This window comes from Neopsephotus bourkii, unplaced genomic scaffold (assembly GCF_033783945.1).
Source record: "Neopsephotus bourkii isolate Nb327-2 ecotype Australia unplaced genomic scaffold, CSIRO-AGI_Nbou_v1 NB_318, whole genome shotgun sequence".
In the NCBI taxonomy this organism is placed as follows: domain Eukaryota; kingdom Metazoa; phylum Chordata; class Aves; order Psittaciformes; family Psittacidae; genus Neopsephotus; species Neopsephotus bourkii.
The window spans coordinates 1,671,100-1,686,440 of record NW_026900826.1 but is presented as its reverse complement, the minus strand read 5'-3'; the positions used below and the strand labels follow the sequence as shown (position 1 = coordinate 1,686,440).

At 35.3% G+C, this 15,341-nt stretch overlaps 1 protein-coding gene and 1 long non-coding RNA gene across 5 annotated transcripts in view; one reads left to right on the top strand and one right to left on the bottom strand.

The window, feature by feature from the left end:
• Positions 1-15,341, bottom strand: part of LOC133209047 (uncharacterized) — a 110,655-nt gene that overhangs the window by 74,435 nt on the left and 20,879 nt on the right. The gene's annotated exons all lie outside the window — the stretch shown is intronic.
• Positions 1-15,341, top strand: part of FGF7 (fibroblast growth factor 7) — a 30,786-nt gene that overhangs the window by 2,597 nt on the left and 12,848 nt on the right. The gene's annotated exons all lie outside the window — the stretch shown is intronic.

Below are 15,341 nucleotides of genomic sequence, written 5' to 3'. Positions count from 1 at the left end.
AACTCTGCTCATAAAATACTTATGAAACATTAAATCACATTTATATAGTCTACAAACTACCTAGAAGTTTGGTGTGTTAGAGTTAACAATTAGAACATATGCAATACTAGAAAGTTAAATGGAAAGAATTATGTAAACTCTCTTGCAAAATCTTTTAGATAGTTTGCCAAGCCAGGAACAAAATCTATTATAGTTTCTGCAGTTCATTATTACAATGATCATGATGCTGAAAAAATATTCTTCCCCCTTTCTTCCAAAACCATGACTCATCTAGAGAGAATGGACATACAATAGTTTGCAAAGCTCTACCAAATACAAGTTTTGAACTGGTACAAGAATTGTTGTACTGATCTGTGTTTTTCACACAAGCATTTATCTTCCATTTTAAGGCATCAATTCTACAGTCACTTTTTTTTGCCACTTTGGCTTTCATGTTATTACAAATATAACATTTACTTAGAAAAACATGACATTCACTTGAAATATCATTATTAAGATACAACAGGGAAATATATAGGATTATATTGCATATTTCAAAACAAAACTGTAAGGAAAAGGAGGCAGAGACATGTTGGTCTAGTGTTTACAGCCAACTGAAAAGACAAATATATTTCCAAGGATGCTATTAAAACCAGTTTTCGTGCAGGTTGCATGTATTATTGTGCCTTTTGTAACAGCAGCAGCAAAAAGAATCAATAAATCAAACTTCAATAACTGTTAGTGTAATTCAGCTTTCAACTGAAGCTGACTGATTATTTTCTGTAAGAACAGCACTTTTGCATGCTAAGCGCCTGACTAGTGGGCTTCATAATTTATTTCTTGCCTTCATGACTACATTAAGTGCTTGGCAACTTGCATGGCTAAAGCCTCATTGACTGATGTTACTGTTTCTTTTAAAATTTGTTTCCATATGTCTCCTTTCTTCCTGCACTATTACGTAGTGAATAACCATATTCCTCTGAAAGAAAACACATGGCCAGCAGCCAAATAATTTATTTGGTCCATATTCAAGAAGACTCCCATTGAGTTTCAGGACATTGCTACAATAGAGATCCATAGGGCTAGTTTTGAAGTGAAATATTGTTCCCATAAAAATCACTGGGAAACCGGATGCTGACTATTGAAATGGTTTCTTCTAAATTTCTGAAGATAAATGAATACTAACAGTACCTTTTTTGTTGTTGTTTCTGTTATTATTTACAAACACTTCACAAAGATATGACAGCACAGGGGAATGAATAATTACAAATTTGCCTTTTTTTGTTCCATGATGCTGGAGTAAAAGCTTTGTTAGTAAAGTAAAGGTTCTCAGTTCTCTGTAGGATGCTGGAGCACACTAATGACACCAAGAAATGTTCTGTACTGAAACCATTAGAGGATATCAGATCATCTTGTGCTAATGGCAATCCATTTTCCTGTATTTTTCTGAACAGTTTATGAATATTTAGTCATGGTAATTAACTATTACAAATTACAGAAAGATTACTTAGTGTTGTTAAACCTTTCCATTTACATTGCAGTGGAAACAGTTTTGAATTCTTTTTCTGGTAAATGCAACAAGTAGCAGGAGAAAAAACAATCAATACTTGTATGGTTTATCTGGTAACTGATGTGTGCTATGATGATCTGCCTCCACTACATTTAGCTAAAGTATGTGGGAAGTCTCCCACCATCTTAAGTTTATGTCTCTTGATGTAATTTATCTATTGTATACTAGGAAATAATATCCAAATGACTTTTGTTGGACAAGTAGAATAGGAAAATATAGACAAGGAGGACTGGAAAAATGTGAACACTGATAAGTTGGAATTTTTGAGAAACTAAAAAAAACAAATAGTATTCTGAGAAACATTTTTTTTGTCATACTCTCTATTCAAAAGGGCATGTGAGCAACCTTCCTGAAGATGTGTTTATGACTTTCTACTAAAATACCTATAAAGAAAATAATTTATTCTATAAGGGAAAAACCAAAACAAAACTAACACCCCAACCTGGAATAATACACTCTCCCTAAGCAGGATTTTTAACGTTAGAAGACTAAACAGGATATTTACACGCAGGGGCTCTGAAAAGCATGATTTAAAAATCATAACCATTACAAAGATGTATTAACCTGGGTGTTCAAATGTTCTTGTTCTCTAATTTCTCCTTCTGAAAGTTAGTAAAAGGGAAATCATACCTGTTTCTCAGGATGGAATCCTAGAAAGTTGCAGTCAAATTAATCAATGGGTACAAAAAGTGTTGCTCCAAGAAGTGTCTTCTTATTTTGCCCTCATTTTCCACTTACATAATAAATAAAATGAATCCTTTTCCCTTCTTTATCACTAACATGTGAGACTAACAAGAAAAAAAATTAAAATCATATTTTTAACTATCATAACTTAGCTTCATAAAGGAAGCTTCATTGACAGCTTTGCAGACAGAGTCAACTACTTGTTTTCAGCCCATGAATTGTGAACATGAATAATGTGAAGAGCAATCTTCACATTGAGAAATGTCTGTAGAATATCATCATCATAATTCTAGCAAGTGCCAGAATTCACAGAGCTTCTCTCATCAGTCAGGACTATAAATATAAGACTGCCAAGATGGTGAGGAATTAGGGTCTTTGTATTTCAAACTTCTCTAGCAAGTTACAGAACATATATACACATCCTATGAAAGGAAAAGCAAAAATAAAGAGTTAAAATTTCTTCAGATTTTAATTCAAAAGCCAGTGTATCACATATATAGCCTGAAATTCCATGACAAAATTAAACATTGAACCAAATCCTCACTCACCAATTGCAATTACTCTGTATTTATAATTCACTTGTTTCAAAATGCATTAGAAGTTAACTGCTTAGTCCAATGTACAGTTTCAGCGAAAGCAATTTGTTGAATTCCATTTACAACAGTGATGCCCTTGTTAGGCATCCAAAGAATATTTTTCTGTGCACATTTCAGAAAGCAGTAGAGCCTTCTGGTGGACATAAGGGTGGTAACTCAGGAGTAAGGTAAGCAAATTAGAGCACAGTAATCTCCATCAAGAAGAGGAAATCACTTTGCACCTGACAGCTTTGCTTTCATTCTGAACACTAAAGGGCAGAGTGAGAACTGAGAATCACATACTGAAAAACTAAAGCAAGAATTAAGAAGCTGCCAAGAGAATAGATCACCCAGAAAAAAAACCTGTCTGCCATTATTCATAAATAGTTTTCTCTCTGACAATCACTTACTATCCTTTGTCCAAGCCTAAACTATATGCTTTTTATTAAAAAAAAACAAGAAAAAAATTATCTTGTTCATGTAAAATATTCTAAATGGACACACAAAGCAGACTTCTTGAATTCATGATCATAAAAAAAGTGAGAGTGACTGAACAAATCTTGGGAGATAATGCAGCAATTTGTTAACTCCATCTTTGAGAGAAAATAAGTCTCTCCTTATTACCACTTGCTTACCCTTTTCAGTTTGTACTTATGAATTTTGACAGATTTTATTTAATTTTGTTCAGAAAAAAAAAGGGCAGCAAAATATCAGAGTTTATTTTGACTCTATCAAGAGGATTTACAACTAGCACTGGATGATGCTTTAGGACTTTCCACGCTCTGCTGCCTTTGGAATCTCATTTTAAAGACTTCAAAGGGTCCCTAAGTTACTAGAAAAGCCTTCCTGGAACCTGAATCCTAAGATGTCTGATCCTATCACGGTCCATGTGTGCTCTAAAGCCAGAAAGTGCCTATTTCCTCTTCTTTTCAGTGGATAAAACCAACCATAAAAAAGGGGGGAGGGGGAGGGGGAGAAGGGAGGGGAAGAGAGAGAGAAAAAAACAAGTCTACTGACATCTTGGGTAAACATCTTGATTTTAATTTTTTCTCTGGGCAAAATACTTCTATTTGATCAAAGTCCAACAAGTCAGTTTTCAGCAATATTAAATTAACTCCAACTCAGTTTTATTCAAACCTGAACTCTAAATCATGACAAAATAAACTTTATATGCATTTTAGTAGTTGAATACTCAAACTTGCTTAGAAATCAAAATTATTTCCAAGAACATTTTATACATGCTTCTTAGAGTAAAACAGATACTGGACTATGCGTGCTATGCCACTATAAAATTTGTATTTCTGTTGCTTAAATATATATTACTTAGAGGAGCAAAAATATTCAATATCTGAAAATCAGCTCTTTCAAGGCAGGTATTGATATTCGTTAGGGATTCAGTTAGGGTGTGTTCCAACCAAACAGGAAGTCTGCCTTTGCCACTGCATTCTTGATTTTTCAAGAGGCTGCTGGTTCAACCAATAGTGGCATCAGAAGAAAACCTTCACTAATGTGAAAGTGCTCTTGCTTCACATTAGTATTCTGCTAATCTTTTCAATTATAAGAGACTTAATTCACTGGCAATTTATGTGTATCCTCTCAAAACTTAGCCTACAGTGCCAAGGATTACTTTCTCTCTACAGTGATTAAACAGATCTAAATATAACAGATCTCCCTGCTCCCTCTAGCTCTTTGTCTAGCACTGGTTGCAGATCTAGCACTCCTAAAGGCTGAGCGCAAGAGACTCTCAAGCTATATTTGATCACAAATTAATTACAAATTATCCTTTCACCATCAACTGCTGACAAAGATGGGTTTTAGCAAAGACAATGGAAGCAGCCGAGTTATACCTGTCTTACAGCTTCTATTGACTTTTTCAATAAGGGTGCTCTTTGGGAGAAGTGAGGAAAAGAACTGAGTAAAGTCTTTAACCACTGCAGCAAGACTCTTCAGAACTCACACATCAATGTCCAGATAAGGGCTCAACTGACAATCTGACTGGGGTACCAAAAAACACAATTAAAACTATTCATCACTTTGTCTGTTCCATGGCATTTACCAACTGAAAAATATGTGTAAAGTCAGAACAGTAGCAGTTTATACTTTCTTTCTTCTCACCATGAATACAAAATGATTGCGTAAGCTCTGTGAGGGGAGAATCAAACCTCTGGGCACAGGCAGCAGACTCACAAGTTAACATACACCAACAGGGTATGTCATCTTCCTGTCTGTGCTTCAAAACTGGGGTAAGAGCAAAACTCGATACAAGCAGTGAAAAACATACAGAGATTGATCAGAAATGAAAAAGGGAACCATCAGTCAAGTTCAGCAGCCAACTGCAGAAGCAGTTACAGGATACATTAAAAAAGATAAATTGCAGCCCCTTCTCCCCCACAGCTTTTTCTTCCCTCCATTGTTTAGAACTTCTGAATGTATGAAAAACAAAAATAAAAAAATCAGTATTGTATCATTAAGCAGTTATTGCTCCATCCTGAAGAAATGTGCTGAAGTGGTCCTGACCTGAGACTCAAGAGATTTGAGGCTAATCCAAAGTTTTAAGCAATTTGCTTACAGACTTTGGGAAAATTCTTCAAACTCTCTGTGCATCTATGAAAAATAATTATTCAGCTCTGGGTAAAAAGCTTTAAAAATTGTTAGTGAAAAAGCTTCCAAACCTACAAAAGAACTGTGTGCTAATGTTGAAGATATTAGATACTTTTACCATTGAATATCAATTGGCTAATAGAATAGAACTAATATAACTGAAGTCAGTAGCAAGGAAAAAAAAAAAAATACTAAACACAGCTCAGAGGAAACTTAAAACAGTGATTTTCCATATAGGCACACAGTTTGGCAAAAACCCCCTAATTCCTTATACAGCCAATCTTGCAAAACAAAACCAGTATCTCCCTTTCCAGCTTTCTGTATTGTTTGAGTATCTGAAAGTGATTCTTTTAGATTTCTAGAATCCCAGAGTACAAACAAACCTGGTTTTCCTCTCTATGTTCCTTAAAGCTTAGAAGACCAAGACATCCTAATGCATATAATTATACCTTTCCATACTACAAGATGTATCAACTAGTAGTATGTTTTGGAACACCTTCCTCATCAAAACAGAGTGAGCTTTGGCAAATGAAGGCTGATGCTCTTCTTGGGTGGCACACTGCTTTCATTGCATAATTGACTGTCTATGACTATATTTGGCAAATGCATTTCAATTGTCTTTTTCGACCTTTGACTTTATTTTTAACTTTTATTCTGAATAGGAGCTGATGGAAAGGTCAAGTTAGCCTTCTGGTGTATGTAATTTAGAAACGTCAGTAAGAAAAAGTTAACAGTGAAAATTCCTATGGCAATAACATAATAGAGGTTAACAATCATAGCACTGAATTGTCACACTTTAAAACTTTCATAACACATGACATCATTTATACAAACGGAAAAAAAAATCTGTAACAATTGGTGGTGAAAAGTTGGACGTGGAGATTCACGGCTGTGGCTCACAACTTCAAGCAAACACACAAAAAACCAATAAAAATACCAATGCAATCAATACGCTGTCTTGACTACTATTTAGCTTTTGAAACAAAGTACAAAATGAGGATTTTACATTAATCTAGTACCTGCACAGCTTATTAACAGAAGACTAACACTCTAAACAGGCTGAACCAGACAATCAGGTAAATTTCAGTTAACATCAGCGAAGCTACAGCAACTTATTCCAACTGAGCATTTGTTCTTTTAAATTTATAATGGGAATCTGGCAATTCAAAACCAGGATGGAATGATTAAAAGGTCTAGCTATTCTGTTAAAACCAGTAAATTTTTCCTTCACTATGCAGTCTTTCAAAATTAAGCACAGTCAGAACACTGATAAATCAATGTAAAGGAAAGTACAGAAACATGAACCCTTTCATAGCATTTATAACCACAATAACTTCAACGGGGGGACTAACAAACACCACTTGTCTCCATCACTTGAATCAAAACACTTCTGAGTGCCCACGTTACCTGTGGGGTTTTCTTCTGAAGGAGCTTCCTAGCATTAGCACTTCTACCTTTAATAGCATACATGCCTTACCTCCCCTTTTTTGTAAGCTGGCTTGCTTTCCTTTAAACGTGTTAAGAGACACTGGGAGGTGCTATAGACTATAAAAAGAAACTGATCAGACTTGTCCTTAGCCATTTTGATACCTTAGAATTTTCATATTTTTCTAACTAGAAGGTAATGTATTTTAAAACAGAAAAACCCCATGCCTGCTAACAAGCAGCATATTTTCATTAATAGCCTGTGCTAATTTTAGAAGTTTTTATTATGACCTTTATATGTCAAGTGGGATTTGATATTTCAATCAGCAGCAACTGTTTGAAGCAAAATAAAATAATGAAATAGACAACTTTATTATTGTTAAAGACAGAAATTAATATAGATGAACATACATATTATCTAGAGCTGAAGATACTGGGGTTGAGAGGTATTTTGAAAGGCTGGGACTCTTCTGAACTCCCAGAGATGCTTAAGTGACCTGATCTTGTAGTTCTGTGGGCTGTTTGTATGCACAGCAGCTGTAAGCAATGTAGTGGCAAATGTGAAGTTTTAGATGCTTGCCAGGTGTGTGAAGATGCTTGCTACAAGAGCCTTCTAGTTTCTTCCAGAATCCGTGCACCACATCACACTGTGATGACAGATTTTCCCTTTGCATGGTCCACACGAACTCTAGGAGTGGTAATGTTCAGGCTCTCCAGCTAGCCACTAAGAGGACAGATTTGGGAAAACCATGGCTCTAGCTAAGTGCCTACATAGTTTCTGCAGAAAAGCCATTGTGAAAAGAAGAGTTTACTCCCTGACAGAATTCGGAAGTAAAACAGGAAGGATATCCGAATCCTAGAGAGTGCAGCCAGTAGTAGTACAATTGGAAAGTGCAGCTTTCACCAGCAAAAGTAACTTCAATTCTACCATGCTGATTTATTTCCTTTGCAATAGCCTATGCAGCTGAGGGACTGTACATAATGTGTAAGATAATACAAAGAAATCCAAGCAGTTCTTGAGAGCTTACTGGTGAGATCTTACAAGGATTTAGAGAACTAGCTACGTAAATGCAGCACAAAATTATTCAAATAACGAGACTTGCTTATTATGGCCACCTTGCAACAAGAAAGAGATTTCTGCTGTGGGAAAAGCCACTACAAGATCTTCCTTTACATTTGTTTATGCAGGAAAACTGTATCTGAGAAGCCTTGAAGTCATATCACTTTCCAATGCTACAGCAAAAAAATTATATTACCTTTACATAAGGACAGGAATAAATACCTGTGCCCAAAGCGAGATTCTTCCCAACTGAATTCCCCACCCAGCACTATTGCCTGTGTTGGTTTAGCACCATCTTATCAAAACCACATTCTAACAGTACAAAATGAAATCTCTGCCATGTACTAAGCACATCTCTGACAACGTATTGGAACTACAAGTATGACAAATACTAAACCAGTACTCTGATTATAAATGTTGTTTGTAATCAAAAGCTAAATTAGTTACAACTTCAAGGGACTATTTTTAAACTGAGTAGGTATAAAATGCCATTCTTCCAATTAAAGTTAAGATCCATTCTTCTAACGTAACCTTTCACAATTTTTACTGAGGATGAAAATCCTGGTCAATATTTCCAACAAAGACAGAAACCCAAAACCAAATGAAAAGGTGCATAACTTCCAAGGCAAGTTAGTTTTCTTTAGAGCACTCTCAACCACTGTATACAAGTTAGAACAAAGAAATAAACGTTTTTATACCTTATGTCCAAATTATGATTCCAAAAAAGACTATTCATCTACTCAGAAAACAAGTTCTACAACCTACCTCATGAGGTGACATCATAAAAAAATGTGGAGAAAATCATAGTGGGGAAAACAGATGGAGAGCCTCTTGCCTCTAATGAACCCTCTGTTCTCACTGCTAGCTAGCTACAAGGGGCTGTGCCCTTCTTCCTCCCATTTACTAATGTAATCAACTACACAGGTGTGCCAAACCTCTTGCTCTCTTTTACATCCTACAGTACCCCTACAGTACAGGGAATATATTATGAAGTGCTGAGCACTCTGTCTAAACATCTGTTTCAGCAGTTAGGTAAGAAGTTTTCTTATTGAGGCTGTAAAAGGCAAACAGTCTGGCATGTTTTCTTACATTACCAACAGTGTAACAGCCATATATTTGGGTGAATTGGTATTGGTGTTTGTAGTAGTTAACATTTATTAAATCAAAGAAAGTCAAACATTACATGAATTTTGAGAGTAGCCTTATGAGAGCAGGGTCAAATTATAAAGTAAATGGCAAGAGTTCTAGGCCTCACACCCATTTAAATGCCTTTTGACTTAAGCAATGAAAATAATACAGCTATTAATAAACCAATCTTTTAAATTATTATACACCAATTTCAATCAGAACATTCTAATTAGCAAACTGGTACTCAGGCTAATTGATTATAAATACCAAGCTAAAATTACTTAATATGCCTTCATTTCTGACTGCATCTTTGTGTGACTTGAGAAATTCAATCTATATTACTAAACGTAAGAAAATTAAAATTACAAAAAAAAAAAAAAAAAGATTACCACATCTTTCTAGGAAACTATTACCACATCTTTTGAGGAAATAATGCTCTGCAATTTTTTTTTTCTTTAGCTAAGTAATTCAGAGTTTTGAATTTTAATTCCTGTATTTTAATCATATTGTTCTAAGGAAGACACGTTCTGAATGATTTAATAAGAATCCTTGAACTGCTGGTTTCCTCCAGAAGGAACACTGGAAGCAAAACTGGTCTATTCCAAAATCCTAAAACTAACATTAGACCAAACTAGACCAAAAGTAGGATTTTTCAGGTGGTTCATAATGTATGAACTTCCTAATTTAGTAAGGTGGCGAATAGGCAAGCTCTGATCCATCCAGATTATATAAGCGAGTTCCAATGGCTACAGCATTTAAGCAGAAAATGATCTAGTGATAGAAGATACATTTACTATAATTATTGGGAGGAAATTACTGGAGGGATTATTCAGAACCGTTTAACATTTGCAATGCAACAAACACCTCTATTTGCCAAAATAAGACAAAATATTAATCCTGCTTTTTCTTAGATAACAAAATATTCCATAAACACGAGTATGTATTCTGTGCACTTTTCTTTCCACACAGGATCTGTAGACATCCCAGAGACAATTTTCTAAAAGTGCTGACAAGTACTCAAGGAATGTTTCAAGAGACATTTCAAAAAGCATTACTTAAGGCTAAACCCCATTGCATATATATGGTACTTTCATTTCGAAATCCCTTTGGATGATATTTTAAAAATGTGCAAGTAGCCACTGTTATGCAACTGTATGAGACAAAATAAATAATAGAAACCATATTTCCTGACTTTCTCCTAATCACTTGCAAGTGATCATCTTGTATCCATAAGATACACAATCTTTTCTTTCCTGCTAGGTCTAAGTTAAAATGTATGACTTCCATTACAAAAGTCTTTTTTCCTTTTCTCCCTCTTCACATTAGCTAGTCACTTTTTTCTGTGTTACCATTTTATTTGGGGTTTCCTTATCCATATATGACAAAATTCAACAAACTTCAGTTTTGTACTAATTGTACATGAAAGAATCCTCCTTATTTCCCGAATTACAAGCACAGATTCCAAAACTGAAATGCAGGTGATCACCCCTTTGTGGGTGATGCAGGAAAATGCAGGATATTTCTGCCTGCATACAGCACTGTGAAAATTGAAGATTTTGGATCACAACTTGTTACAATGTCTTCTTGTTCACACTTCAACAGTGCAGCTATGGGCACTTTCAGTTTCTCAGTTTAGCAAAGTAGAACTGCTAGTTATAGCTCCTGCTTTGTTAGTTAAAGATCCATCCAGACCCATCACAGTGGGATGGTTTCTTTCTTTGATTTCCTCCTAACAGCTATCTGACAGCTGCGTCCCAAACTAGCCTCTATTAGTGGATCCCTAAAGAAGTAATATATATTATCTACTGTAATCACATGCGCTGCAATTCACCTCACAGGTGGTGGTGTACAAAAAAGTCCAATTTGAGCTCTGTCAGACTGTGCCATATTTATTTCATTAACACAGATCTCTATAGGAAAAAAATACTTCTTTTTTGTGAGCATGGTGTCTGATTCGAATACTTTCTCAATAGCACACACAGATGTAAGCAACATAGGAAAGTAATTATTGAGAAGTACAGCATTAGCTCTCTTCAACAGTAAAAATATGACTGCTCTAGTCATATTGACTTACTGATGAACTATAGAGAACTATTAGTAATAGTCTAAATAGTTGCTGTTGAAAGTAAAAAATATTGCCCAGCTGTGGAGGAGTTAAGTTACTGACTAGTGGAAAAGATATCTAACCCTGTGATTCATTAGGAAAAGTTTGCTCAAGAGCTGAAAGACCCATATTAGGAAAGGGACAAATACATGCCTTTTGTAAAAGCCTGGCTCTACTAGAATAAGTTATTTTGTTACTGATGCCTATCAATAGCTTGAGGAGTTAATTAAAAAAGATGCCAAATAATAACTATTGCTTCTGCAAATCCATGTGCTTTTACTTTAAGATATGGTTTTATAACATCAATACAGCCTGGGCACAAATTCCTGATCCACTATTAATGTCTTCCTGAATTTCAAGTCAGAATGATTTATCGGTATCTTACCAATATCTGTCTAGTAGTAATGTTGCTCTCTTTATTTTACTCAAGATACAGGCTTAAGAGCACAAACACATCAAAATATCCAAATTTAAGGTATTCAACTTAGTTATTACTTTTCAAGTACATGTGAAAATTCATATTTTGTAGGAAATAAATAAATGGAATGTTTTTTGAGCTATATTAAAACCACAGATCCACATCTCTATACTCAAAAGAAACTAATCGCATTATTTATACTAAATAGATAATTTCATTGGAGAAATATATTTTTGCAGCTTCTGTTCTAACACAAACATTTGCATTCATATATAAATCAAGAATACGTTGATAGTCACAGAGGAATTAAGGCAGCATAAAAAGACCAAGTTAGGAACAGCAGAAGCACTTTGTTTTGGTTTGTGTGGTAAAAACCAATCATGTTCTCAGTCAACTTTGGTACTTTCTCTCCAGCTTCTGTTGCAGTACAGCTGAAGTCACAAGTATTTTATGCAAAGAAAAGATTTCTTCACCACTTTAGCCTTAATTGTTTCAGTCAGAGCAAAAAGCATATCAAATTCTTTACTAAGATCAGGGGGTCTGTATGTATTTTAGAACATACCATAATGGGTACAGCCATGCTCGGTGCTGTTCTAACTTCATGATCTTCAAGGCAGTTCTAAAATTCCCTGCTGAGTTCAATGTTCCACAGTAACTTTTATGCTACAAATATTAAGAGAGAATAGCACCATCAAGACTAGAAATTATCATAAACTCAACGCAGAATGCGAAAAAAGGCTTGCAAACTGTCTGCCAATCACAATATTACACAACCTAATGTAAAGCTTCCACAAAAATAAAAAAGAGCTGCAAAGCCTTTATTTGCACATACAGCTTCTGCTACCCAGCCCATAGTCTAATATTAAAACCCCCACTAATCTTTATCTGAGTGCCCTACATCTATGAACCTATAGAAGAAATCTCTCCTATGGTACTCGGCCTCCTTACAGGGAACACTATTCTTCCTTAAACAAGGAAGCCCATTAGATGAAATACATGTTTTCAAACATCTATAAGTCACAGACTAACTGTTTTCAGATTTTGAAGGGGTCCACATATTCTGCTATAGGTTGCTGATGTATTTTACTTCTATGGAGCTCATCAAAACCTCACGACACCAATACGTATAAAAGCAAAATAAGAATTATGTGAACTGTAGCAGAGAAATTGGAAAGTGAAGAATTCCCAAAGGCCCCTATCTGATGCTGTTATCAAATACTTAAGTGGTATGAAATCTTCCGTTTGTCTCGAGATCAAGAGAAAAGTATGACTTTATGCTTATGCCAGTGCAATGCACTGTAGTCTATCAAACAGGTTGTTCAATTACTGTCATAGATGGAACTTTGGAACTGTGCCAATATAATAATTTGCCAGGATGGATCTGAATTCGAGATATTAAATCTTTGAACAGACTGGTCACAGACAACTTTATTGTAAACAGTCACCATATAGTGCTATAGTAGTACCTGTGTGCTCCAGGAGCCAAGAAAACTAACTACTGCAATTTTACAGGCACAGGAGAGCTCACATCCTCCCTTATGCAGTTCACGACCACAGGAAACTTTCCTTATCTGGTAAAGAACGTGAAGTAGTTTCTATCAGATTTTAAGTATTTTCCTCCAGTTAGTTGAGGGATGAGTATTATGGCATGTCAATTTTACTAATATGTTAAAATTTACTTTAATTCTTTGAGGGCAATGTCTATCAAAATGATTAAAGAATCTTTTTAAGAGACTTCTTCTAAGTCACTAAGGGCTAGGTTTTTAAGAATGTTTCAGTAACTAAAGGTGGAGTTAAGCAGCATTGGATATATGTGAAAATCCTTTTAAACTAGCCTGTTGGTGGGGTTATTCATAGAATCATAGAATGGTTCGGATTAGAAAGGACCTTCAGCTCATCTAGTTCCAACCCCCCTGCCATGGGCAGGGACACCTCACACTAAGCCATGTTGCCCAAGGCTCTGTCCAACCTGGCCCTGAACACTGCCAGGGATGCAGCATTTGCCACTTTTTTGGGCAACCTGTTCCAGTGCCTTACCACCCTCACACTAAAGAATTTCTTCCTTATATCTAACCTGAACTTCCCAGTGGGTAACAACCCAAGGCAGCTTTCTAACTTCATAGTTTCCCTTTTATATGACCCCTGTATATTTCTTCAGCTGATATAAACAATGACAATTTAATTGAAATAAATTTAACTGCTATGATTCACACATGGGCATGTAAAAATGAGAACAAAGGCAATGGGAAATTGGGTTTTGTACAAACCAATAACACATAATAAAAATGTGTTAAAGTGAATAAAAAAGTTGAAAGAAACCTTTCACGCTATTTGGTTAATCCTATGCTCTGCTAACTTTGTACTGCTACCTTTATTCCATGACTTTTTACATTTTAGCTATGACTGATAACTTCTCTTCAAAAGATAACATCAGAATAGTAATTCTATCACAACACACCAGAATATGTGCAGCCCTTAGTTCTAGAGTCCCTTCTACTTTTAGGGTGCAAGTAACTTTCCCTAAAAAGCTTTGACAGCATTTCTATGTAAAGCTTGAGAAAAGCAAAGCCCAGAAATGCTGTGGCCCCTAGACAATATTTACATGACACCAGTTGCAGTAGTTTTCTCACTGACTTCCTGATATTATGCACATGGTCTAAACTTAGTGTGTGCGTGGATATTTATACCATCAGACTCAAAAGCATTGACACCTTATTTCCCTACATCCTAGCATTTGAAGTTCAATCAGAAAAAAAACCACCACAAAACATGATTTTCAAACTGAGTAATTCAGCTGAATTTTAAAAGGCAGATTAAGAAATCACAGAAATAAATACAAAATAAAAGAGAAAAATGCCTACAGCTTCCATAATACATTTGCTCTGGTAATAGCAACTGGTCCTGAATCAGAGGGACAATTTTCAGAGGGATAATTTTTATGGAATTGTAAAGCCAGAAAACAATTACAGATTAACTGGACAACAGTCAGACATTTATAAGTATCTGATCATGTAAAGAAAGAGACAGATTTTGAAGTGCTGCCTGTGTGTAATGGCATATATTCTACTGCCAAAACCTAAAGCCTGATTTCCCTAAAGTCAGGCTTTCATCTTAGGCAAAAATTTTAGACTGGTAAAACCAGTATGTAGTTACAAGTAAATGAATGAGATTATGCAAAATTAGAACAATGAAGTATTAAGCTATTTGGGGAAGGAGGAGGAAGATTGTTAAATAATTGACATGTATTTTGCTCCATATACTGAGCAAGATAGGATAAATATCAGGTACAAAAATCCTGATTTATTTATCATAATTGGATTAAATTTTTAGATTGGTTAGATTGAGGGGTTTTAATTTTCTCCTTCTATTAGTTTATATTTCAGTGCTTGGTCTAATATAGATCTTGAAAGTTCAACTAAGTATAAATTATTTGTCGGCAGCAAACCAGAACAATTTGAGAGACGATATCATATAAATATGTCCAGTAATGTTTTGAAGGCAGAAAGAATGAGCCAGATGGTTTCTATCAATTCCCACTCTGTGGTGCAGCAAGGGGTTAGGATGATTTTCTTAGCAGCTTCTTGCATTTTGTACCTTGGAAGAAATCACACGTTGCCTGCTTGTGTTCTTGTAGACGCTGTAATTGATATATTTAGACGTCTGGATTGAGCTGTTCCTGTACCAAGTAGCAGATCTGATTTGGAAATGGCACTAAAATATATTTAGTTGGGTAGTGCTTGCCCTACTTTTTATATTACAACTTAGAGTGAGTAAAGATCTCTCTCTCGCAACAGAGA